The sequence below is a fragment of the Orcinus orca genome, chromosome 11, assembly GCF_937001465.1.
Source record: "Orcinus orca chromosome 11, mOrcOrc1.1, whole genome shotgun sequence".
In the NCBI taxonomy this organism is placed as follows: Eukaryota; Metazoa; Chordata; class Mammalia; order Artiodactyla; family Delphinidae; genus Orcinus; species Orcinus orca.
Genome location: NC_064569.1, coordinates 65,241,328 through 65,266,386, shown reverse-complemented (window position 1 = coordinate 65,266,386; position 25,059 = coordinate 65,241,328). Strand labels below are relative to the sequence as shown.

General features: G+C 36.3%; 1 protein-coding gene across 11 annotated transcripts in view; it reads left to right on the top strand.

The window, feature by feature from the left end:
• The window catches only part of LIN7A (lin-7 homolog A, crumbs cell polarity complex component), a 247,281-nt gene that overhangs the window by 172,140 nt on the left and 50,082 nt on the right, over positions 1-25,059 (top strand). The window lies entirely within an intron of this gene.

The window sequence follows — 25,059 nt, the reverse complement described above, 5'->3', positions numbered from 1 at the left end:
GTGAAACCAGCCCAGAGGCAGGTACTGCCCTCTAGTGATCTTATCCAATAAGTTGTATATGCTCACTTAGTTAATTAAAGCTGAGTGATAGGTCACCTGAGCAATGTGGCAGGTAGCATTTCTGATGTATCTTGTTAGAGGACAGTTAAATGAGATACTATCCACTTCTTGGTTTCTGAATTAATTAGTTCCTGGGAACTTTGACACAAATAATACCAAAAGACAAATAATACACAACTGTGAAGAAAGACATAACTCTTTTCAGTGTCTTGCCTCTCTTATCATCAGGGCTGGTGTCTCTTCATCCTTGAGTAGACAAACACTGACATGTTTGAAGAACTTTGTGAATGATTACCTTGCTCCTAGGCAGATGGCCTCCCATAATTACTATTACACTCTCCTGGGAGGCAACTTCAGCATTATCGGAGGCAAGAAAAGCTACCAAGATGCAGTCCAGTTGCTAACCATCCATTATTTCACTACAGGAGGCTTAAAATAGCTGTTTCCAGCTTTCCCTTGCTCTACTATCGGTGTAGTAACGCTTCAGAGATAAGTATTTTCATGTGGACTGTAAGTCTGAAGTATACATCTGGTTTGAGCCATTTTGAATTACATCTTTTGTTTTTTCCATCTGAGTGCTCCCTAACTGAAACAATAGAATTTAAATGAAAAAAAATTGAAACTAAGAACATTATTTGTATGAGTAGCTATACTGGATTAAAAAATAGAAATAATAGTAAGAAAAATATAATAAAAAGTCAGAAAAAATGCTTTAATAGTTTTCAAAAGGAACTCTAAGTCAGTTACTTAGCAATCTAACTGAACCATATTCAAATGTAATCAAGTACCTACTACTCTTTTTTTTTTAAATAGATCTTTATTGGAGTATAATTGCTTCACAGTACTGTGTTAGTTTCTGTTGTACAAGAAGGTGAATCAGCCATATGCATACACATGTCCCCATATCCCCTTCCTCGTGAGCCTCCCTCCCATCCTGCCAGTCCCACCCCTCTAGGTCATCGCAAAGCACTGAACTGATCTCCCTGTGCTATGCTGCTGCTTCCCACTAGCTATTTTACATTCGGTAGTGTATATATGTCAATGCTACTCTCACTTCGCCCCAGGTTCCCCCTCCCACCTCGTGTCCTCAAGTGCATTTTCTATGTCTACATTTTTATTCCTGCCCTGCAACTAGGTTTATCAGTACCTTTTTTTTTTTAGATTCCATATATATGCATTAGCATATGGTATTTGTTTTTCTCCTTCTGACTTACTTCACTCTGTATGACAGACTCCTCTAGGTCCATCTACCTCACTACAAATAACTCAGTTTCCTTTCTTTTTATGGCTGAGTAATATTCCATTGTATATATGTGCCACATCTTCTTTATCCATTCATCTGTCGATAGACACTTAGGTTGCTTCCATGTCCTGGCTATTGTAAATAGTGCTGCAGTGAACATTGAGGTACATGACTCTTTTTGAATTATGGTTTTCTCTGGGTATATGCCCAGTAGTGGGATTACTGGCTCATATGGTAGTTCTATTCTGTTTTTTAAGGGACCTCCATACTGTTTTCCATAGTGGTTGTATCAATTTACATTCCCACCAACAGTGCAGGAGGGTTCTCTTTTCACCACACCCTTTCCAGCATTTATTGTTTCTAGATTTTTTTGATGATGGCCATTCTGACTGGTGTGAGGTGATACCTCATTGTAGTTTTGATTTGAATTTCTCTAATAATTAGTGATGTTAAGCATCCTTTCATGGGCCTCTTGGCCATCTGTATGTCTTCTTTGGTGAAATGTCTATTTAGGTCTTCTGCCCATTTTTTAACTGCTTTGTTTGTTTTTTTAATATTGAGTTCCATGAGCTGTTTGTATGTTTTGGAGATTAATCCTTTGTCTGTGGTTTCATTTGCAAATATTTTCTCCCATCCTGAGGATTGTCTTTTCGTCTTGTTTATGGTTTCCTTTGCTGCACAAAAGCTTTGAAGTTTAATTATGTCCCATTTGTTTATTTTTGTTTTTATTTCTGTAACTCTAGGGGGTGGATCAAAAAAGATCTTGTTGTGGTTTATGTCAAAGAGTGTTTTTCCTGTTTTCCTCTAAGAGTTTTATAGTGTCTGGCCTTACATTTAAGTCTTTAATCCATTGGGAGTTTATTTTTGTGTATGGTGTTAGGGAGTGTTCTAATTTCATTCTTTTACGTGTAGCTGTCCAGTTTTCTCAGCACCACTTATTGAAGAGGCTGTCTTTTCTCCATTGTATGTTCTTGTCTCCTTTGTCATAAATTAGGTGCCCATATATGCGTGGGTTTATCTCTGGGCATTCTATCCTGTACCATTGATCTATATTTCTGTTTTTGTGCCAGTACCATACTTCTTGATTACTGTAGCTTTGTGGTATAGTTTGAAGTCAGGGAGCCTGATTCCTCCAACTCCTTTTTTTCTTTCTCAAGATTGCTTTGGCTGTTCGGGGTCTTTTGTGTTTCCATACGAATTGTAAAATTTTTTGTTCTAATTCTGTGAAGAATGCCATTGGTAGTTTGATAGGGATTGCATTGAATCTGTAGATTGCTTTGGGTAGTATAGTCATTTTTATAGTATTGATTCTTTCAATCCAAGAACATGGTATATTTCTCCATCTGTTTATGTAATCTTTGATTTCTTTCATTAGTGTTTTACAGTTTTCTGAGTACAAGTCTTTAGCCTCCTTAGGCAGGTTTCTTCCTAGGTATTTTATTCTTTTTGTTGCAGCGGTAGATGGGAGTGTTTCCTTAATTTCTCTTTCTGATTTTCGTTGTTGGTGTATAGGAATGCCAGAGATTTCTGTGCATTAATTTTGTATCCTGCAACCTTATCAAATTCACTGATTAGTTCTAGTAGTTTTCTGATGGCATCTGTAGGATTTTATATATATAATATCATGTCATCTGCAAAGCGTGACAGTTTTACTTCTTCTTTTCCAATTTGTATTCCTTTTATTTCTTTTTCTTCTCTGATTGCCATGGCTAGGACTTCCAAAACTATGTTGAATAAGAGTGGTGAGAGTGGACATCCTTGTTTTGTTCCTGATCTTAGTGGAAATGCTTTCAGTTTTTCACCATTGAGTATGATGCTTGCTGTGGGTTTGTCATATATGGCCTTTATTATGTTGAGATAGTTTCCCTCTATGACCATTTTCTGGAGAGTTTTTATCATAAATGGGTGCTGAGTTTTCTCTAAAGCTTTTTCTGCATCTGTTGAGATGATTGTGTTGTTTTTATTCCTTAATTTGTTAATGTGGTGTATCACATTGAGTGATTTGCATATATTGAAGAATCCTTGCATCCCTGTGATAAATCCCACTTGATCATGGTGTGTGATCCCTTTAATGTGCTGTTGGATTCTGTTTGCTAGTATTTTGTTCAGGATTTTTGCATCTGTGTTCATCAGTGATATTGGTCTATGATTTTCTTTTTTTGTGTGATATCTTTTTCTGGTTTGGTATCAGGGTGATGGTGACTTCGTAGAATGAATTTGGGAGTGTTTCTCCCGCTGAAATTTTTTGGAAGAGTTTGAGAAGGATGGGTGTTAGCTCTTCTCTAAATGTTTGATAGAATTCGCCTGTGAAGCCATCTGGTCCTGGACTTTTGTTTGTTGGAAGATTTTTAATTATGGTTTCAATTTCATTGCTTGTGATAGGTCTGTTTATATTTTCTAATTCTTCCTGGTTCAGTCTTGGAAAATTGTACCTTTCCAAGAATTTGTCCATTTCTTCATGGTTGTCCATTTTATTGGCATAGAGTTGTTTTTAGTAGTCTCTTATAATCCTTTATATTTCTGTAGTGTCAGTTGTGATTTCTCCTTTTTCATTTCTAATTTTATTGATTTGCATCCACTCCCTTTTTTTCTTGATGAGTCTGGCTAAGGGTTTATCAATTTCGTTTATCTTCTCAAAGAACCAGCTTTCAGTTTTATTCATCTTTGCTATTGTTTTCTTTGTTTCTATTTCATTTATTTCTGCTCTGATCTGTATGATTTCTTTCCTTCTACTGACTTTGGGTTTTCTTTGTTCTTCTTTCTCTAGCTGTTTTACGTATAGGGTTAGACTGTTTATTTGAGATGTTTCTTGATTCTTGAGGTGAGATTGAATTGCTGTAAACTTCCCTCTTAGAACTGCTTTTGCTGTGTCCCATAGGTTTTGGGTCATCATGTTTTCATTGTCATTTGTTTCTATGTATTTTTTAAATTTCTTCTTTGATTTCTTCAGTGATCTCTTGGTTATTTAGTAGTGCACTGTTTAGCCTCCATGTATTTGTGACTTTTACAGTTTCTTTTCCTGTAACTGATTTCCAGTCTCATAGTGTTGTGGTCAGAAAAGATGCTGCTATGCTTTCAATTATTTTAAATTTTCCGAGCCTTGATTTATGACCCAAGATGTGATCTATCCTGGAGAATGTTCCATGTGCACTTGAGAAGAAAGTGTATTCTGCCACTTTTGGGTGGAATATTCTATAAATATCAATTAAATCTATCTGGTCTCTTGTGTCATTTAAAGGTGTGTTTCCTTATTTATTTTCTGTTTGGATGATCTGTCCATTGGTGTTAAGTGGGGTGTTAAAAGTCCCCTGCTATTATTGTGTTACTGTCGCTTTCTCCTTTCATGGTTGTTAGCATTTGCCTTTGTATTGAGGTGCTCCTGTGTTGGGTGCATATATATTTATAATTGTTATATCTTCTTCTTGGATTGATCCCTTGATCATTATGTAGTGTCCCTTCTTATCTCTTGTAACAGTCTCTATTTTTTAAAGTCTATTTTATCTGATACAAGTATTGCTACTCCAGCTTTCTTTTAATTTCCATTTGCATGGAATATCTTTTTCCATCCCTTCACTTTCAGTCTCTATGTGTCCCTAGTTCTGAAGTGGATCTCTTGTAAACAGCATACAGGTGGGTCTTGTTTTTGTATCCATTCAGCCCGTCTGTGTCTTTTGGTTGGGGCATTTAATCCATTTACATTCAAGGTTATTATCTATATGTATGTTCCTATTACCATTTTCTTAATTGTTTTGGGTTTGTCTTTGTGGGTCTTTTTCTTCTCTTGGGTTTCCCACCTAGAGAAGTTTCTTTAGCATTTGTTGTAAAGCTGGTTTGGTGGTGCTGAATTCTCTTAGCTATTACTTGTCTGAAAAACTTTTGATTTCTCAATCGAATCTGAATGAGATCCTTGCTGGGTAGAGGAATCTTGGTTGTAGGTTTTTCCTCTTTCATCACTTTAAGTATATCCTGCCACTCCCTTCTGGCCTGCAGAGTTTCTGCTGAGAAATCAGCTGATAACCTTATGGGGATTCCTTTGTATGTTATTTTGTGTTTTTCCCTTGCTGCTTTTAATATTTTTCTTTGAATTTAATTTTTGTTAGTTTGATTAATGTGTGTCTCAGTGTGTTTTTGCTAGGGTTTATCCTGTATGGGACTCTCTGTGCTTCCTGGACTTGACTATTTCCTTTCCCATGTTAGGGAGGTTTTTGACTATAATCTCTTCAAATATTTTCTCAGACCATTTCTTTTTCTCTTCTTCTTCTGGGACCCCTATAATTCGAATGTTGGTGCATTTAGTGTTGTCCCCGAGGTCTCTGAGATTGTCTTCAATTCTTTTCATTCTTTTTTATTCTGCCTCTCTGCAGTTGTTTCCACCACTTTGTCTTCCAGCTCACTTATTCGTTCTTCTGCCTCAGTTATTCTGTTGTTGATTCCTTCTAGCATATTTTTCACTTCAGTTATTGTGTTGTTCATCTCTGTTTGTTTGTACTTTAGTTCATCTAGATCTTTGTTAAACATTTCTTGTATTTTCTCAATCTGTGCCTCCATTCTATTTGTGAGATTCTGGATCATCTTCACTATCTTACTCTGAATTCTTTTTCAGGTAGCTTGCCTATTTCCTGTTCATTTATTTGGTCTTGCAGGTTTTTACCTTGCTCCTTCATCTGTGACATATTCTTTCGCTGTCTCATTTTTAAATTTTTTTTATGAGTGGGATTGTGTTCCTGTCTTACTGGTTTTTTGGCCTGAGGCTTCTAACACTGGAGTTTCTAGGCTGTTGGGTAGAGCTGGGTCTTGGTGCTGAGAGGAGCACCTCCGTGAGACCTCACTCCAATGAATATTCTCTGGGATCTGAGGTTCTCTGTTAATCCAGTAGTTTGGACTTGGAGCTCCCACCACAGGAGCTTCACCCGACCCCTGGATCATGAACCAAGATCCCCCAAGCAGCATGAGAAAAAAAAAAGAACAATAACAAGGTTAAAAAAAGATTAGACTAGGAAATTAGCAGATATGTTAGAAAGAATATAAAAATAAAAATATAGATGAACCAGCAACTGGGAGGTGCATCACTACCACAATAGGAAAACAGAAGAGGAGGGAAAAGAAAAAAAGAAAGAAAGAAAAGAAAAAAAAAGGGGGAGAAGGCCTTGGCTATGGAGGGTGGGGCCTAAGCAAGGGCGAGGTTTGGGTGGTGGGTGGGGCTTATGCTTAGGACAGGGCTGGACAAGGCCCTGGAGGCTGTGGAGGGTGGGGCTTAGGCTCCAGGAACAGAAGGGGCCCCGTCGTGCCCCCCACCCCGGTCTCAGAGGGCAGAGGACCTCACCTGGGAGCCCAGCAGGCTCCCGATGCCCGAGTGGGTGTGGCAAATGCCATCTGCTGCTCTCCCGCTCCTCCCAGAGGGCCCCTCCCACTTGCCTCTCCTGTTCTCCCCTCGCCCTCCTTCTTTAGCCCCCGGGACCAATGCAGCGTTGGGGCCGGGGGGCTTGGAGGGCAGGGGATCAGCCTGGGAGCTCAGCAGGCTCCCTGTGCCCAAGTGGGTGGGTCAAATGCCCTCTGTTCCTCTCCAGCTTCTCCTGGAGGGCCCCTCCCACCTGCCTCTCCTGATCTCCCCGGCCTCAGGGGCACCAGTCTTGTCTGGCCTCCACTTCTCCTCCCCCCTCAGTCCCCCCACCTCCTACCAGTTCACTTGGGGGTTCCTCTCGTCTCCTTGGGCATCAGGGTCCCCCACCAGCGGCCGGCAGGCGCCCTAGTTGTGGGGAGATGCTAACTCGGTGTCTTCCCACACTGCCAGCTTGACTCCACCCCCCCCACTACTCTTGATAGAGTAGTCTGATCATTTCCTTTTTTAAAGCTTTATATCTATTTAATAACCTGAAATTTAATTTATGTGAGATAATTAAAAGTGAGAGAATCCTTTCATCTTTATTACATTTAGTCTTTGAAGAATATGTCTACATAATAGAAACAAATATGGGCTTTTATTATATATAATTTCAAGAAAGGTTTATTTTTCTTGTCAGCTGTTACAAATCCCCTCAACCACACACACACACACACACACACACACACACACACTTTTATTTAACATTGGTGAATTAGATTAAGGCCATCTGCTTTCTCACCTTGTTACCTGGTCCATGATTATCATAATATTGAATTTAGAAAACCATCTAAGAAATGGTCCACAGTGGCGTATGCTCCACTTGGGAGGCACAGGCAAGAATCCTAACAGCTCAAGGTAAATCATGGCAACAATTCTATGACAACCACTTTATAGAAGAAACATTTTCCACTCTCTGGAAGGCTGTATGTACTTCCTCTTATTTTGAGGAGGGTAACTTCTTGTCATCTGCCTTTTCAGGGTGGAGATCACATAGCAGTAACTCTTCAGTTCATCTCCTTATCTAAGAGCCAGAGGACAGTGGCCTGTTTGTCTTCTCATAGTTTCATAAAACACTATGCAGTGGACCCTGAATCTTGCTGAGAATTTCAGTGTCACCTTACTGTGTAAGAGCAGATATTTTGGGTGTGCTACATGCTGACCACGTATGTGATCACACTACATCATGACAGCTGCCAAAGAAAATTTCCGGTTTCTCCAAAGATGTTGTTAATATCACATGGCAGTCATTGATCCTATCCCTCTTTTCCACTTCTCAGTCGTTGGACTGGGCTTTTTTTTTCCCCCCCAAGGCCAAAAAACATTTATATACATATGTATACAAAAAATATATATACACATATATATATAAGTATAGAATTTTTTTTATATTGGAGTATAGCCGGTTAACAATGTTGTGATAGTTTCAGGTGCACAGCAAAGCGACTCAGTCATACGTATCATGTATCCATTCTCCCTGGACTGGGGTTTCGATTTCTTACTTTGTCCTAAAGTAAGATAATAAGAACTGTATAGATAGTGTATAATAAGTAGGCACCCCTAGTCTCATTAGATAACAGGATAGGCCACTCAGTTTAAAAAAACAAGCCCGGTAAAATTTCAGATAAATGGGCTTCTCATTTCATTGGTCATGTCAATGTAGAATTTCTTTAATTTTATAATACAAAGTGATAATTTGCTTAGCAGATGAGAAAAGTGACTGCGAACTTATTCTTTCAATAAAAGCTTTTAAAAATATACATTTACATAGGCAGTAAGAAAATAAAGAGGACACTATAGACTTGCAGGCATGGAATCAGAAGTTGTTTTCCTTTAATGCTGAGTTATGCTGACAGTTATCTCTGATAAAAATAAATGGGCCATGTAACAGGAATAATCAGTGGCTGAGAAAGAGATTCTTTGCGTCAATCTGAATTGATAGCATTTACCTGATTGAGGGTAGGTAGTAATGAAGCAGTTCAACCTAATTAAAACTTTCTGAGCATTTCTCCCCCTTTCAAAAGTTAGATTTTTATAGGATTTAATTTGCAGGATATGGAAATACAAAGGCAGATTTTTGTCATGCCTAAGGGCTGGTTAATAATGCATTCGGTTTCAAATTATCTTCCACATTGATAAAACTGACCTACTTTTTCTTTCAGAGAGAAAACGTCTTATGAAATATTTTCACATAAAAAATGTTGCATTTTGGTGTCTTTCTTCTTACATTCTATAATTAAACCTGGCATATCACTCCCAAAAGTTAAATGAAGTTCAGTTCTTTTTCAGGTCTGGGCTTTTTAATGAGTTAGCATCTCTGCTGCCTGAGTCAAGTGGCATTCCCTGCTTTGCGTGCCAGAGAATTTTTCTGACAGTAGTAATAATGATGCAGATGTTTTTCTTTGTGGTAATCTTCCAACAATATCCCTAATGAAAACACATGCCTACTTCCTGGCAAATAAAAAAAAATCATTTTTCAAAACAAAAAAATTCAAAGGCCTTCATCCTAAAACGGCAAATATAAACAGTCCGTTATTTTTTTCACATCATTTTTGCTGTGTTCTGTTGTAGCAATAAAGTGATTTTCTTAAACTTTTCTTTCTGGTCTTGATATGGAACCAACTTTTACAAAATCTCATATAGATTCCAAGTAGAGTGGGGATATTTAGAGCCGTAAGGTTATAATTAGATCACAGGGGTCAAGCTTTGGGAATTGACTATTGAAATTGATTTGCCATGCCATCTTGAACCTCATGTCTAGCTCATTTGGTTTCAACAAAGAAATAAATACAGTTGCTCTTAATATTATGCCCTTAAACTTATCAGTGTAACTTTGTCTGTAGATATGGAAATAATGAAAGATCTGTGTAAATAATCTTAAATCATTTTTTTAGAAAATTGAGGTATAATTGACATGTAATTTGACAAATCTTTTTTATTTTAAAAATGTAAAATTTTGCAAAAATGCAGATGAGGTTTTTCTAAAATAAAATCTAGATATATTTTGGGGTTTAAGTGAATGTTTGCTGCTGCCCTATCCTCAAAGGAATATTTTAATGTGTTTTCCCCCGAAAAAGAGCCTTTCATCAGTTAGCTTTTAAAAAAGAATTTCCAGTTCAGTGCACAAGAGGTGTCCTTACCCTATTCTTTGTTAAAAATGATATTAAGAAGACTGAACATGAGGTATATCCTCTTAACAGATTTTTAAGTTTGCAATAGAGTATTGTTGACTCTAGGCACAGTGTTGTACAGCAGAACTCTAGAATTTATTCATCTTGCTTAATTGAAATTTTATGCCCATTGTTTAGTAATTCCCCATTTTCCCATCCCTCCCCCCACCCCCCGCCACTTGGCAACCACCTTTCCACTCATTGATTCTATTAATTTGATTTAAATACCTCCTGTAAGTGAAATCATAGAGTATTTGTCTTTCTGTGACAGGCTTATTTCACTTAGCGTAAACAAAAGACAAAAGTGTTGGTTGAGGTGGAGAAATTGGAATCCTTACACACTGTTGGTGGGTTGGTGGGAATGCAAAATGGTGCACCTGCTATGGAAAACAGTATGGAGGGTCCTCAAAAAATTAGAAATAGAACTACCATATGATCCAGCGGCCCCTGTTCTGGGTATTTATCCAAAAGAATTGAAATCAGGATCTTGAAGCGATATTAGCACTTACCCTATTCCTAGGCATTATGCGTGCCTGCAATCATGACAGCTTTATTCCTGACCCACACCCCCAGATGGGGTTCAGGATAGATGAGGACCAGAGATGTCTGTTGTACCCATTGCTTGGTCATTAAAACAAAATAGTGTTTTACATTTACTTGTCTGTGTTAGGAGGACTATGTCAAAATGCCACATCAGATGGGCCACAACAAAATATTCTCATTTTCCACACTTATTTACCACCAGGGGGGTTATTGTGAGCCTCCTTTCTCCCTTCTTGGGTGACTGAGCAATCATAGTCATTAGGACATATAAGTAAACAACTCATCAGAATAGAATGGGAAGGGACCTGAGCAATCTGGATAATTCAGGCCAAAGGAATCTGCCATCAGTAGCAGCTTGGTTAAGTTTGTGTGCACCTATGGGTAGGGGCTGTCCACTGTTCCTAAGGGCCAGAAGTCTGTGATGTACCTTTCAGAGAGAATGCTCTTGCTAGATTAACTTTTGTTCAGGCATGAGTTATAGTGCTGTTGGCCTTGAGTTCAATGTTAATTATCAACAATATATATTGAATAAAGTGTCTTTAAACAAAAAGTCACATAAAACAAGCTAATAAATTCATCAATTGATGGAAATGTAACCAGAGGCTCATAGGATCCCAATTCTGAATTTTGCATAGGAGCAGTGGTCCAGTATTTGCTAGTTCAATGTTTGCAGAGACTTTATAGACCATAACTATTGCAACTATCAAGAGTCAGTGGTGGTGTTCATTTTCAATATAGTCAATTCAAGAAGAGAGATGAGGCCTAGGAATGCAGGTATATAATATAAAGGATCATAATTCATAATTTTCCAGGATACCTAAACATGTGAAACATGATGAAACTATTTTTATAGGTTTCCCAGAGATTACCAAAATGTGCCTCACTGTAGGGTTAGTGTACGCTGAAGGATTTGGTCATAACTGAGACAGTTAAAACTTCTGCCATCTGATAACTTATTTGAGAAAGGACCAAATCTTCTGCTTCTCTATTTTGAAGACTACTTGAAGGCTGCACAGCTACTATCTAAAAAAGTCTTTAAGTGGTGAGTTAGCACATGTTTTAAAAACACTTTCTAAATAGTAGGAGGAACTATGGAACCTTTGGAAAATTTAAGTGATGATGCAATCATTTGGTATTAAAACCCAGACCAGAAGTCAGGATTCTTTTTTACTCATTTTCAGCATGTATCTGCAACCGCTTCCACTCTGAAGCTTCATTTATTAAACAAGCTTTTTTGGTACTGACTTAACTTCAGAAATAATCTGTTAGTAATTTTCACTATTTAATTGTTATAGAAAAATTTATCTATAGCAAGCATTGCTTCCTGTAGTAAGTATAAAAGATCTTTATTTCTGTGTACCACATAAATTGGCAGAAAACCAGATAGGGAATTACTAGAATTATAATTTGTTAATATCTTCTCTTCTTATTGAACTGTCTATAACTCAGTTTTAACTTCATTTAACTTTCAAGTAATCAAAATAGAAAGAAAAAAAGCAAAGCAAAACAAAAATAATTAGTAGATTATGAAATAAGTCGCACAATCTGATTCTGTTTTTTTTTTTTTTTGCATTGGGAGTGAAATTCTGTGGTTCAAAAATCATATGTCTATCTCCAATAGGATTTTTTCTAATTCACATTTTCTTATGAAAATCAGGAGGACCCACTACTTAACATGTCTGTGCCACTAGGATTCTGATGAGTAATGCTTATAGATACAATTCGTTTTTGTGTTTTAATGATCTGGCTCTGATCTAATTGGTAAAATACTGAGTTAAATTATATAGTGTATACTTTCATGCTCAGGAGTTAAAGAAAATCAGGACAAGTCTAATATGAATTTGGCAGTGAATATCCCGAAGTTGATCAGGAAATAATTATAAATAGTCCGTTTCTCTTTTCTATCGATCCCATCCCTTTCATTTTTTATCAGACTTCTAGTTACCAGTAAATGGGCCTGTATTTTCTTGAGTCTATCTGAACAGAAGCAAGAAGAGGTAGGAATCACTGAGTATGAAGTATATAGGCTATAGTAAAAAGGGTAATTGATAAACTCTTTCTTTTGGACAGATGATAAGATCTATACATGGAGCGCCTTTCATTTTTCAGTCATTTTTTCATAAATACATTTGGCACATTTATAAGATTAAATATGATAGCACCATTAAAATAATGTAGAAGACTAATACATGGCAAAATTATTCCCAGTATTTTAAGTGAAAAATCAGATTATAAAAGGTAGGTAATGACTGACTTGATATTGATTTCTTAAAATCAGTAAGTAAAGAAGACTAGAAATAAATCCCCCAAAATGTTAACAGTGGTTACATCCTGGTATGGAATTATAACTGATTCTAATTTCTTGCTTGTACAGTTGTACAAATTTTCTATAGTATATATCAATTACTTTTACTGTCAAATCACTTTTTAAAATTTTATTTCTTTGTATTCCCTCTCTCCTGAATATATTTTATTTGAAAAGGCCTATATATGAGTTATATAAATTCAAATAGATGCCTTGGCTCTATAGGTTAAATATAATACTAAGGCTCAGCTTATAAATTACATAAATAGATGTTGGAACCCCTCAAGACCCTCACATCTTCTCACTCTAAATTTCTCCCAAAGGATAACATATACATAAAGGACTTCATTTGCCAACTAAATAAATAGATAACTCACAAATTATATCTTACAGCCCATATACTTCTTCTAATATTCAGTCCTACATATCTAGCTGTCTGCTGAACATTTCTTGGAGATCACACAATGACTCAAACTCATTATCCTGCATCCCTGCCCATGCCAGCAAACTAGACCCCTTTCCATCTTTTCTCACCCAGAGGCTTCCAACACCAAATTCTGTTCAGTTTACTCCTTAATCATATTCACCATTCTACTCTGAATTATATCCAGCATCTCTTACTTGCCAAAATATAATAGTTTCCTTTTCAACCATGATCCATTTATGATGTCCTAAATATTGCACAGAACATAATATAACTAAAAATTTTTCATCATTTATCTGAAACTCCAGTCTAACTGTACATCCTGTATTTTTACTGTTACCTCTGGCAACTTTATTACTAGCTGTAATAATTTTATCTCAAATCAACTGAATAATCAGGTTGATTTTTACTGAGTTAAAGTTTTTCTTTACTATTCATTTGATTAGCTGATATGACTCATATGGCACTGACAATATACTCCTAATTATCCAAAATGATTAGTTCATTTTCCTGATAAATACCTATTTTAAGAAGCAGAAATTGATTTTACAACTCTTGCAAACTTTTAAGTACGCAGGTAAATTTCAACCCTGCTGAGCCAATATCCTAGAACTTTGGAATCTTTCATGAGATTTCACATTGTCTTAATCCAATCAGAAAAAAAGGAGACAGATTTTAAGCCCCAAACTTTGTTTGAATTTTACCCAAAGTAAGCAAATAGAGATAATCCAGCCCCTTTGAATGGTGCTATACTAATTGGAAATGACATCTTTCCAAAATTTTGCTCAGGCGTTTCCTGTCACAGGGGACTCCTGCTGTGTAACAACGACAGGACAGGAACAGCTGCCTTAAGGGAATTCTTTTTTAGACAACCATAAGGAAAGAGATTTCTCCCTGGTGGCTTGGCCACCTGCCACGTGGACCCTGTGGAAATCATCCATTATTTGTGATCTCATTTTTTCCTTGCAGTTATTAAATGATTTGTACAAAGTATTTGTACTACCTTATGAAAGTTATGTGTGTTAAGAACCCACTAGGAAATATAAACCAATTATAAAAATAAGTAGAGAAATTAATGGTTAATGGCATGGTTTTAAAAATTATAGTCATTCTTCAGTTTTATAGTTTCACAACTAATGCTTCTGCTTTTGTATAACAGAATAATTATAATTAGTTGTAAAACTCTACAGAGTATTTTCTGTTCCCTTTGGAAAATGTAAGTATATGGCAGAATCATTTTAATTCACTTACAACAAATGATATAACTAACTTTTGGAAATTTTAAAATTGATGGCGATTCTGAAGACTGTGATATGTAACATACCAACAGTCCTGATGCCTCCCTACTGAGTTCCTACAGAACTAAAAAAAGAAGAAGAAAAAAGAAAGGATGTGCCATCCATTTACTGTCAGGCATGAAGGGGCATTTAATCCTCTTTGGGAAGTGATCCCAGGTTATCCTCCTTGAGGGTCCTCTCATCCCTGCCACATCATTTGGGAAGCAGAGTGCTGGAGAACTTTCTTAGTGTGCCCTTCTCATTAGAATTAACCTATAACAGCATTTTAGAAAAAGTTCCTGTCCCTTTATAACTTGGCTAGGAAGATGAGTAGATATTGAAAGACATCAATTTGTCCAAAACGTTCCTTATCTTCATCTCTATCTAAGCATTGGTGATCACTTGCAATTTGAGACTATATTTTCCTTCAGTCTAGTAATACCTTTTTCATAAATTCACTTTAACACACGAGTTAGGTCACAAATGATGGACCATTTCAATTCAGCTTTTCTACTGCTGTAGTCTGCTTAGTGCCCTTTAAAGCAGATCACAAATGGCACGTATCACATTGCAGCAGAAAGTCTGAGTTATGGAGTCTCACGTGTGGACTGTGAGAGGTAGACTTGAGATTTCAGTGCTGTTAAGATGGTATCATAGCCAGTGGTCCAGGAGTACTCAGATCCTCTCCTGCATTCTGTCGTTCTTCTCAAGGAGTTACCAACCAAGGAAGCAACGTGAAAGGCCCATAAACAAATAGGAAACAAATGACCACTTTGTTATTAGCATGGAAAGCACCCAAATCCTCTCTAGTACGGCTCTTTCTGGTAAAATATAGATTGGAGAATGAAGTTTGGGTCCTTACATCTAAATGAATCCCCCTTTTTCTCCAGTCTGAATCTGAGATGTCAGGTTTGGCTTAAGGAGGTATTATAGAATAGAAAACGAGAGCAACAGCTACATGTCCTCCAAGCAGGCAACTCCTACCTGAATTCTTGTGACATGGGTGCAGAAAGAGTAGAAGATGGGTCTTGTGGCTCCTAACCCTTTTAGAGACACTGTCAGTAACCCTGGTAAAACCATGGCTTAATACGGTTCTTGGGTGCTGACCAATCATGTGAGCAGATAGGTCTTCCTTCTCTGGGGATATTGAGGCAATAAGTAAGCAGGTGTACAGAGGCCCACACTTGAAAGAGAGGGGTCAGAAATGTTTAGTTACCCCAAATGTCACATATTTTTCAATCTTCAAATTCAGCGATTTTTGTTTTTGATTGTAGGTAATGCCACCATTTCTGGCAAGAATGTCAGTCGACATATTGATTTTACCAGTAATATTGTCAAACGTCTGTTTTAATGACTGAACTCTCTTTTTTTAAATTATTTTTATTTTTTTGTAAATTTTTGGCTGTGTTGGGTCTTTGTTGCTGTGCACAGGCTTTCTCTAGTTGCGGTGAGCAGGGGCTACTCTTTGTTGTGGTGCGCAGGCCTCTCATTGCAGTGGCTTCTCTTGTTGTGGAGCACAGGCTCTAGGCACGTGGGCTTCAGTAGTTGTGGCACGTGGGCTCAGTAGTTGTGGCTCGCGGGCTCTAGGTGTGTGGGCTTCAGTAGTGTGGCACACAGGCTTAGTTGCTCCACAGCATGTGGGATCTTCCCAGACCAGGGCTCGAACCCGTGTCCCCTGCATTGGCAGGCAGATTCTTAACCACTGCACCACCAGGGAAGTCTCTGAACTCTCTTTTTAAATCATTTCAACCTAATAGAGATGTATTATCCTTTGCTTCTCTATACCTGTCAGTGTTTTTCTTGGCCAATGGGTGGCGTGTTTTCATCAAAGTTGATGGTCAAAGAGAGATGAAGAAAAAGACATTACCCAAGGTATTTTATTCTTGGATTTTCACAGGATTGATTTGACTCTTGATGGTCTTACTGTAGTAGACATGAATTGTAACCAGTGTGTGCCATTTTCTTTTCTTTTCAAAAAATGGTTGGTTCTAGACATTAAATTTTATACCCTAAATTTTGTGGTTTATAGGAATTCTAACACTGTGATTTTAAATGGAACATTTCCACAGTTAGAAAAGCATATGGGAACAATATAGATACATGGATTGCTATAGATTTAAATGTATAACATTTAATTATAGCTGCCATTTTTCCAAAATGGAAGAAAAAATTCAAGGCAAAAATTAGATATTTTTTGAATATCTCTTCCTCAATAGATGAGCCAATTTTCAATTGGTCTGGAACTATTTCTACAAAGCCTCCTAAAATAAGTAGACCATGTGTTTGGTGACGAAATCTCTATTTCTGTTTTATTCTAGTCACATCGAGTACAGTATGCACATTCACATCAGGGCACTCGATTTCTGCATGCGTGGACTCCACTAAATGCACTTAAATTTAGAGCCACATATTTATTTTAGATACCTCCCTTGGCCTAAAATTTGCTTTCAGAAAAACTGCCAAGTTTTTATTATAAATACACTGTGGCTTAATATTGTGAATGTTGTCCAACTACCCAGGTGGCCTCTAATTATATAAGGACATGAGGGAGCTCAGTCTTCACTTTTAGTGTTATGAAAATATTTAAGTATTTTAAAATCAAAGTCCACATCAAATAACTTTATTCAACTCTTATCTCAGTTTCCAAATCTGAAAACTCAAGGAATCCATTAAAAAAATTATAGCTAGCTATAGATATAAATATCAGTCTTAATACTTACATTGCTTTTTTTCTTATTAAAAAAGTACATTCTTGCTTGCTTTTTAATAAAAACCTACATATAAGAAGCTTTAATTAATATTATAATGTGGTAGGATTTGGACCATGTAATTTTCTCATTTAGACTTTCTCATTCATTTTCTCTAATCTGATCATATGTCTTTCTACTATTTTCCCTCTTGAGGTAACTTGGTTTAATGCCATTTTCATTTTTCACAATGTTGCTGAAAAATTTATTTCTTTTTTCCAGTCACTGATATAGAGAAGTTTATTTAATCTTGATTATAATTCTATTGACATTTTAGTAGCTAGCCCATCTATAATAAGACACTTTGAAAGAGATATTACCATCCATTAAAGTATATGTTGCTTTCCACACTGATAAACTTTGAGGAATGGGGGCTAATGTTATCTTTTTATTATATTAAATACTTTCTTAGATATCTGTAGGTTTTTTTGTGTTTTAAGGTCTTTATTTTAGGTTTCCAAAATAACAATTAAGACTCTGAATATTTTCATCTCTTAAGAAATATTTTCTGCTTTTTTAAAAGTCAGGTTTATTGAAGTATAATTGCCATCGAGTAATATTTCCCCTTTTCAGTGTACAGTTTCAGAATTTTAGTAATCCCATACAATCATGTTAACCATAACCTTTATCAAGATATTCGAACAGTTCCAACACTCCGCAGATTTTCTCATACCTGGAGGTCAATTCATCCCACCCCCAGCTTCTGACAACCTTTGATCTGTTTTCTGTCCTTATTATTTTGCCTTTTCCTGAGTATCATGTAAATGACATCTATAGAGTCTGGCTTCTTTCACTTAGCAACATGCATGTGAAATTCATCCACGTTGTTGCATGTATGAGTAGTTTGTTCCTTTTTATTGCCTAGCAGTATTCCATTGTATGGATGTGCTTCCATTTGATATTCATCCACAGTTGAAGCCTATTGAGTTTTTTCCAGTTTGTGGTGATTATGAATAAAGTGTGCTTGTATCTAATTTTTGTATGAATATACATTTTTTATTTATCTTGGATAAATAGCTAAATGTAGATAAGTGAATCTTACAAGTTCAGGTTTTTTTTTTTTTTTTTTTCTTTTTTTTTTTTTACCCTTCCCCCTCCCCATAGCCTCAAGTCCATTCTCTAGTAAGTCTGTGTCTTTATTCCTGTTTCACCCCTAGGTTTTTCATGACATTTTTTTTTTTAAATTCCATATATATGTGTTAGCATACGGTATTTGTCTCTCTCTTTCTGACTTACTTCACTCTGTATGACAGACTCTAGGTCTATCCACCTCATTACAAATAGCTCAATTTCGTCTCTTTTTATGGCTGAGTAATATTCCATTGTATATATGTGCCACATCTTCTTTATCCATTCATCCGATGATGGACACTTAGGTTGTTTCCATCTCTGGGCTATTGTAAATAGAGCTGCAATGAACATTTTGGTACATGACTCTTTTTGAATTATGGTTTTCTCAGGGTATATGCCCAGTAGTGGGATTGCTGGGTCATATGGTAGTTCTATTTGTAGCTTTTTAAGGAACCTCCATACTGTTCTCCACAGTGGCTGTATCAATTTACATTCCCACCAACAGTGTAAGAGGGTTCCCTTTTCTCCACACCCTCTCCAGCATTTATTGTTTCTAGATTTTTTGATGATGGCCATTCTGACTGGTGTGAGATGATATCTCATTGTAGTTTTGATTTGCATTTCTCTAATGATTAGTGATGTTGAGCATTCTTTCATGTGTTTGTTGGCACTCTGTATATCTTCTTTGGAGAAATGTCTATTTAGGTCTTCTGCCCATTTTTGGATTGGGTTGTTTGTTCTTTTGTTATTAAGCTGCATGAGCTGCTTATAAATTTTGGAGATTAATCCTTTGTCAGTTGCTTCATTTGCAAATATTTTCTCCCATTCTGAGGGTTGTCTTTTGGTCTTCTTTATGGTTTCCTTTGCTGCGCAAAAGCTTTTAAGTTTCATTAGGTCCCATTTGTTTACTTTTGTTTTTATTTCCATTTCTCTAGGAGGTGGGTCAAAAAGGACCTTGCTGTGATTTATGTCATAGAGTGTTCTGCCTATGTTTTCCTCTAAGAGTTTGATAGTTTCTGGCCTTACATTTAGGTCTTTAATCCATTTTGAGCTTATTTTTGTGTATGGTGTTAGGGAGTGATCTAATCTCATACTTTTACATGTAGCTGTCCAGTTTTCCCAGCACCACTTATTGAATAGGCTGTCCTTTCTCCACTGTATATTTCTGCCTCCTTTGTCAAAGATAAGGTGACCATATGTGCGTGGGTTTATCTCTGGGCTTTCTATCCTGTTCCATTGATCTATCTTTCTGTTTTTGTGCCAGTACCGTACCGTCTTGATAACTGTAGCTTTGTAGTATAGTCTGAAGTCTGGGAGCCTGATTCCTCCAGTTCCTTCTTTCGTTCTCAAGATTGCTTTGGCTATTCGGGGTCTTTTGTGTTTCCATACAAATTGCAAAATTTTTTGTTCTAGTTCTGTGAAAAATGCCAGTGGTAGTTTGATAGGGATTGCATTGAATCTATAGATTGCTTTGGGTAGTACAAGTTTAGGTTTAAATCTGTGGAAGACTATTAATTTGTTTTCTCAAGTGGATGTGCCATTTTCTATTACCACAAGAGTTCTAATTGTTCAACATTCTTCCACATACTAGGTATTGTCGGGATTTTTAAAAATCTAGATATTCTAATAAGTGTGTACATGTGTCTAATTATGATTTTAATTTGAATTTCCCAGCAACTAATGATGTTGATTATCTTTTCATATTTGCCACCCATACACCTTTCTTGATGACATGGCTGTTCAGATATTTTACCCAATTTTTAATTGGGTTGTTTTCTTGTTATTGACTTTTGAAAACTCTTTCTATATTCTGGATAGAAGGCCATCATCAGCTATGTGTTTTGCAAATATTTCCTCTTAGTCAGCTTGTCTTTTCATATTCCTAACAGTGTTTTTCCAAGAGTTAGTTTCTGCATCTTTTTTTTACTGTGACTTTAGTCTGTCCTCTCTTAGTTTCTAAACCCTCATATTAGCAAATTTGCTTTGATTTCTAATGAAAAAATTGTAACTTTTGGAATTGGAAGAGGCTAGAAGAAAACAGGCTCTAAATATAGCATAGTTCTGTATAACATTTACTTGAGTAATGTAGCAATGAGGAATTCTCTTGGCTGAAAGTAGCAGAAAATCCAACTTCAGTGGCTGAAACAAATAGACTGTTTTTCTTCATTACAGTCAGTTGAGAGTAGGCAGCTGCTCACAGGGATTCAGGAGCTCCAAGTGATCAGAGCTGATGTCTATGTGTTTCCCTGGCCTTTCTCTTGCAGTTACAGGTTGCTACTACAGCTGATAATATCCACAATCAGGATGAGAAACAGAGGTGGGGAAACAGACAGTGTTTATACCAAAACAGCAACACTTTCATAGAAGCCTCATCTACTTCCAGTTGAATTCTCGCTGGACAGAACTGGGTCATGTGGCCAGGCAGTGCTGGGAGGAGGGAGTGGAAAATGGGGGTGGGATAAGGTGAGCCTAAGTAGTGTTTGCCTCATGCAGCGACTTTAAATAACATCAAAATACAAGAGTCAACACAGCTATCTGCAAGAGCGGAAGACAGAACAATCAGAATCTAGTTTTGAACTCAAAGTTTTTTCCACACTTCTCACCAAGCAGCTAAATTCTAAAGGCATTGTTCCAACCAAATCTCAGACACGCATATAATAGTAATAATAGAAATATAGCAGCTATTATAATAAAAGTATAAGAATAACAGGTTATGGTTCATGAAGCCACATACTTTGTCTTCTTTGGCTGACTCTTGAAGGTAGCATTTTACATAGTAGAAAACTAAGGTGCACAGATAGTAGGTCCCTTAAAGTCACATAGAAAAGGAGTAAAGGGCAAGAAACTGATGATATAGATTTGTCATCCCTTTCCTACATCTCTGTACCAATCAGGGTTTTCAAGATCAAGAAGAATGATTCAGTGTAAAGTTTATACTGTGATATTGTCTACATAGTCTATGATAAATGAGAGCTAAGAAGCAAGAATCCTCTTGCATTTGAATTTTAGCTGTTTGTTTTAACTCTAACTGGGAATTCTGTTGTAAATTTGGTCCACAAGAGAAGCTTTTATGACATTTGTACTTGATATTCTCCCAGTGACAAACTTTCCATCCAGAAAAGATAGGCTATCTGCTTTTTAATATAAAGAAAAGTAAAATTTAAACTATTCACTTAAAATATTTTAAAACACTCCTTCTATAATGAACATTAACACTAATTCAAAGTTTTAGAAACAGCCAATATATTTTTTTTCATATTTTGGCCCAGGTGCCTAACCTACTGACTAGAATAGCTTGTAAGTAAATATTAGTTGAATGAATGAATAAATGGATCTTTTTGAACCAACTCACCACAATTCCACTGCCTTTATTGAATTGATCTGTATTTGTAAATTTTCAATAGCTTAGAATAGCTTCTAAATATACAAAATGCTATTGAATTTGTGGGATTTATTCAAGGTTAGGAAATTATTGACTAAGATGTAAACTAAAACTCTATACAAGAGTTTTTATAAATTATTTGACTTTCACTAGGAATTAAACCCATAATATCCAATAGAATGTGCTTAGAAATGCTGTAGGTAAGGTTGCCAGACATTTGGGGACCCAAAAGATTCAGAGGACCATAAGCCCCATGCACTGTCCCTTGAAGAAGCTCATACAACCATTTTCTGTTTTCCCTTCAGAAACTTTATCAGGGTATCTGGGAAATACTTTAGCTTTCCATAACACCTTTCTTCAAAATTTTATACTTTTACAATTGTCCTTGAAAAGTAAGATAGGCAGGGATAGGTTTTGCCTCTTAGGAAGTAAAAAGCTAAGAAACGTTCCTAAGATGACATAGCTAATGGAAGTAGAATTAATATCTCCAAGTTTTGACTTGACTCTATAACTAGACCATGACCTTTTTAGCTCACTTTTGAAAACCAAGTATCAGAATCTATTGTATTTTATAGGAAAAAAGACTGACGATAACACTGGATTTATTTCACTTAATCTTAGTATGTTATAACCAGAAAAGAGGATTGAAATGCTATTTCACTTTCATTTGGAGTTGGTGCATTTGTTGGTTTCAGAATCGGATTGTTGATTGGCAGCCACCACTTGTATAGGTGGTAGACACCATATAAAACCCAGAAACTTTTATGCAAAATATAAGTACTTGTGACATCGGCACATCTGTTTCAACACATGCTGCCAAAATAGTAGTGGTCCGATGTTGTCTCAATATAAGAAAACCTGATGTGGTTAAAAGAGGAAACATTTGGGAGGCAACTGGATATCAATTTCTGTACCAAATTGGCCACTAACTAGCTGTGCAGTTGTGGTTTTGTTATCATCTCCATGGCTGTTTTCTTGTGTATAGAATGCCTGAATCACAAGTTGTGAGAATTAAATGAACTCATAAATATAAAACGCTTAGCACTACTCTTGGCCTACAGCAAGTCCTTGTTAAATGTGCACCAGAATCATATTTGACTCCAAAAATTATTTACTGAACATTTACGAGACCCTTCTCTCAGTGCGATACAAGTGTTGTTTTATAGCTCACTAATTATTACACATCAAAAGAAAATATATAGCTTGATTCATTAGTTCAGGGTTTTACAATCTCAGCATCATTGACATTTTGGCAGATAATTCATTATTGTGGGGAGCTGCCTTGAGCATTGTAGGGTGTTTAGCAGCATCCCGGCTACTGGGCATGTCGACTACTAGATGCCAGCAGCACCATCCCTCTCCCCATTTGTGACAACCCAAAATGTCTCCAGACATTGCCCAGTGTCTCCTGGAGGCGGGGGCAAAATTCCCCTAGTTGAGAACTACAGTCTTTGATCAGTTCTTTCTAAAAGTGTTCATAGACTCCTAGTCCTAGAGGATTCTTCCTCAAAGATCCCAGGGTCAAATACATTGGGAAACATTAAATAATAATGATAATAGTAATGATAATAACTAATTTTTTATGCACTTACTACATCCTACAAACTGTTCTTATCTTATTGAATCTTCACAACAGACCTAGAAGTTAATTGATGCCTTAAGCACATTTTTCAAATGCAAAAATTGAGCCCCAGAGAAATGAAGTAACTGACAAAAATCATACAATTAATAAGTGGCCCAGGGTTTGTTTCCAAGTCATCTCCAGAGCCTGTGCAATTATCTATATATAGTACTACTTCTTGCATAGCACGTTTTTAAGTTCACAGTTCAAATTGGGGTGTTAAGGATAATTATTCTTAATTTGTATTTGCTTTATCTCAGGCTCTTACAAAATTAGTTTTTCTTCTGTGCTTCAGTTTTCCTCATTTTTATTTTTTATTGAAGTATAATTGACATATATTAGTTTCAGATGTACAACATAGCAATTTAATATTTGTATACCTTGTGAAATAATCACTACAGTAAGTCTAGTTTAAATCCATACCCATGAATAGTTACAATTTTTTTTCCTTGTGATTAGAACTTTTATGATTTACTCTCTTAGTAACTTTCAAATATGCAATACAGTATTATTAACTGTAGTCACCATGCTGTCCACTGTATTCCCATGACTTATTTTGTAACTGAAGTTTGTACCTTTTTGCCCACTCCCAACTCCCCTCTCTGGCAACCACCAATCCATTTTCTGTATCTATGAGCTTGGTTTTATTTGTTTGTTTGTTTTGTTTGTTTTAGATTCCACATATAAGTGAGATCATGTGGTATTTATCTTTCTCTGTCTGACTTATTTCACTTCGCGTAATGCCTCCAAGATCCATCTACATTGTTATGAGTAACAAGATTTTACTCTTTATTTTTTTTTGGCTGACTAGTATACCATTGCATGTATATACCATATCTTCTTTATCTATTTATCCACTGATGTCCACTTAGGTTGTTTCCATACCTTGGCTCCCCTAAATAATGCTGCAGTGAACATGGGTGTGCATATATCTTTTCAAATTAGTGTTTTCATTTTCTTTGGATAAATACCCAGAAGTGAAATTACTGGATCATATGGTAGTTCTATTTTTAATTTTTTGAGGAACCTCCATAATGCTTTCCATAGTGGTGCACTAATTTACAACGGCACCAACAGTACATGAGGGTTTCCTTTTCTCCACATCCTCTCCAACACTTATTTCTTGTCTTTTTGGTAATAGCCATTCTGACAGGTATGAGGTGATATCTCATTATGGTTTTGATTTGCATCCCGTGATGGTTAGTGATGTTGAGCATATTTGCATGTGCCTCTTGGCCATCTGTATGTCTTCTCTGGAAAAATATTCAGATCCTCTACCCATTTTTATATTGGATTGTTTCATTTTTGTTTTTGCTGTTGGATGAGTTTTTCATATATTTTGGATATTAACCTCTTATCAGATATATGATTTGCAAATGTTTTCGCCCATTGAGTAGGTCGCTTTTTCATTTTGTTGATGATTTCCCTTGCTGTGTAGAAGCTTTTTAACTTGATGTAGACCCATTTGTTTATTTTTGCTTTTGTTGTCTTTGCTTTTAGAGTCAGATCCAAAAAATAATCTTTAAGATTGATATCAAGGATCTACCACCTATGTTTTCTTCTAGGAGTTTTATGGTTTCAGGTCTAACATTCAAGTGTTTAATCCATTTTGAATTAATTTTTGTGTATGGTCCAAGTTAATAGTTTAGTTTAATTCTTTGGCATGTGGCTGTCCAGTTTTCTCAACACCATTTATTGGAGAGACTGTCCTTTCCCTATTGTGTATTCTTGCTTCCTTTGTCATAAGTTAATTGACCATACATGTATGGGTTTATTTTTGGGCTCTCCATTCTGTCCTGTTGATCTATGTGTCTGTTTTTATACCAATATCATATG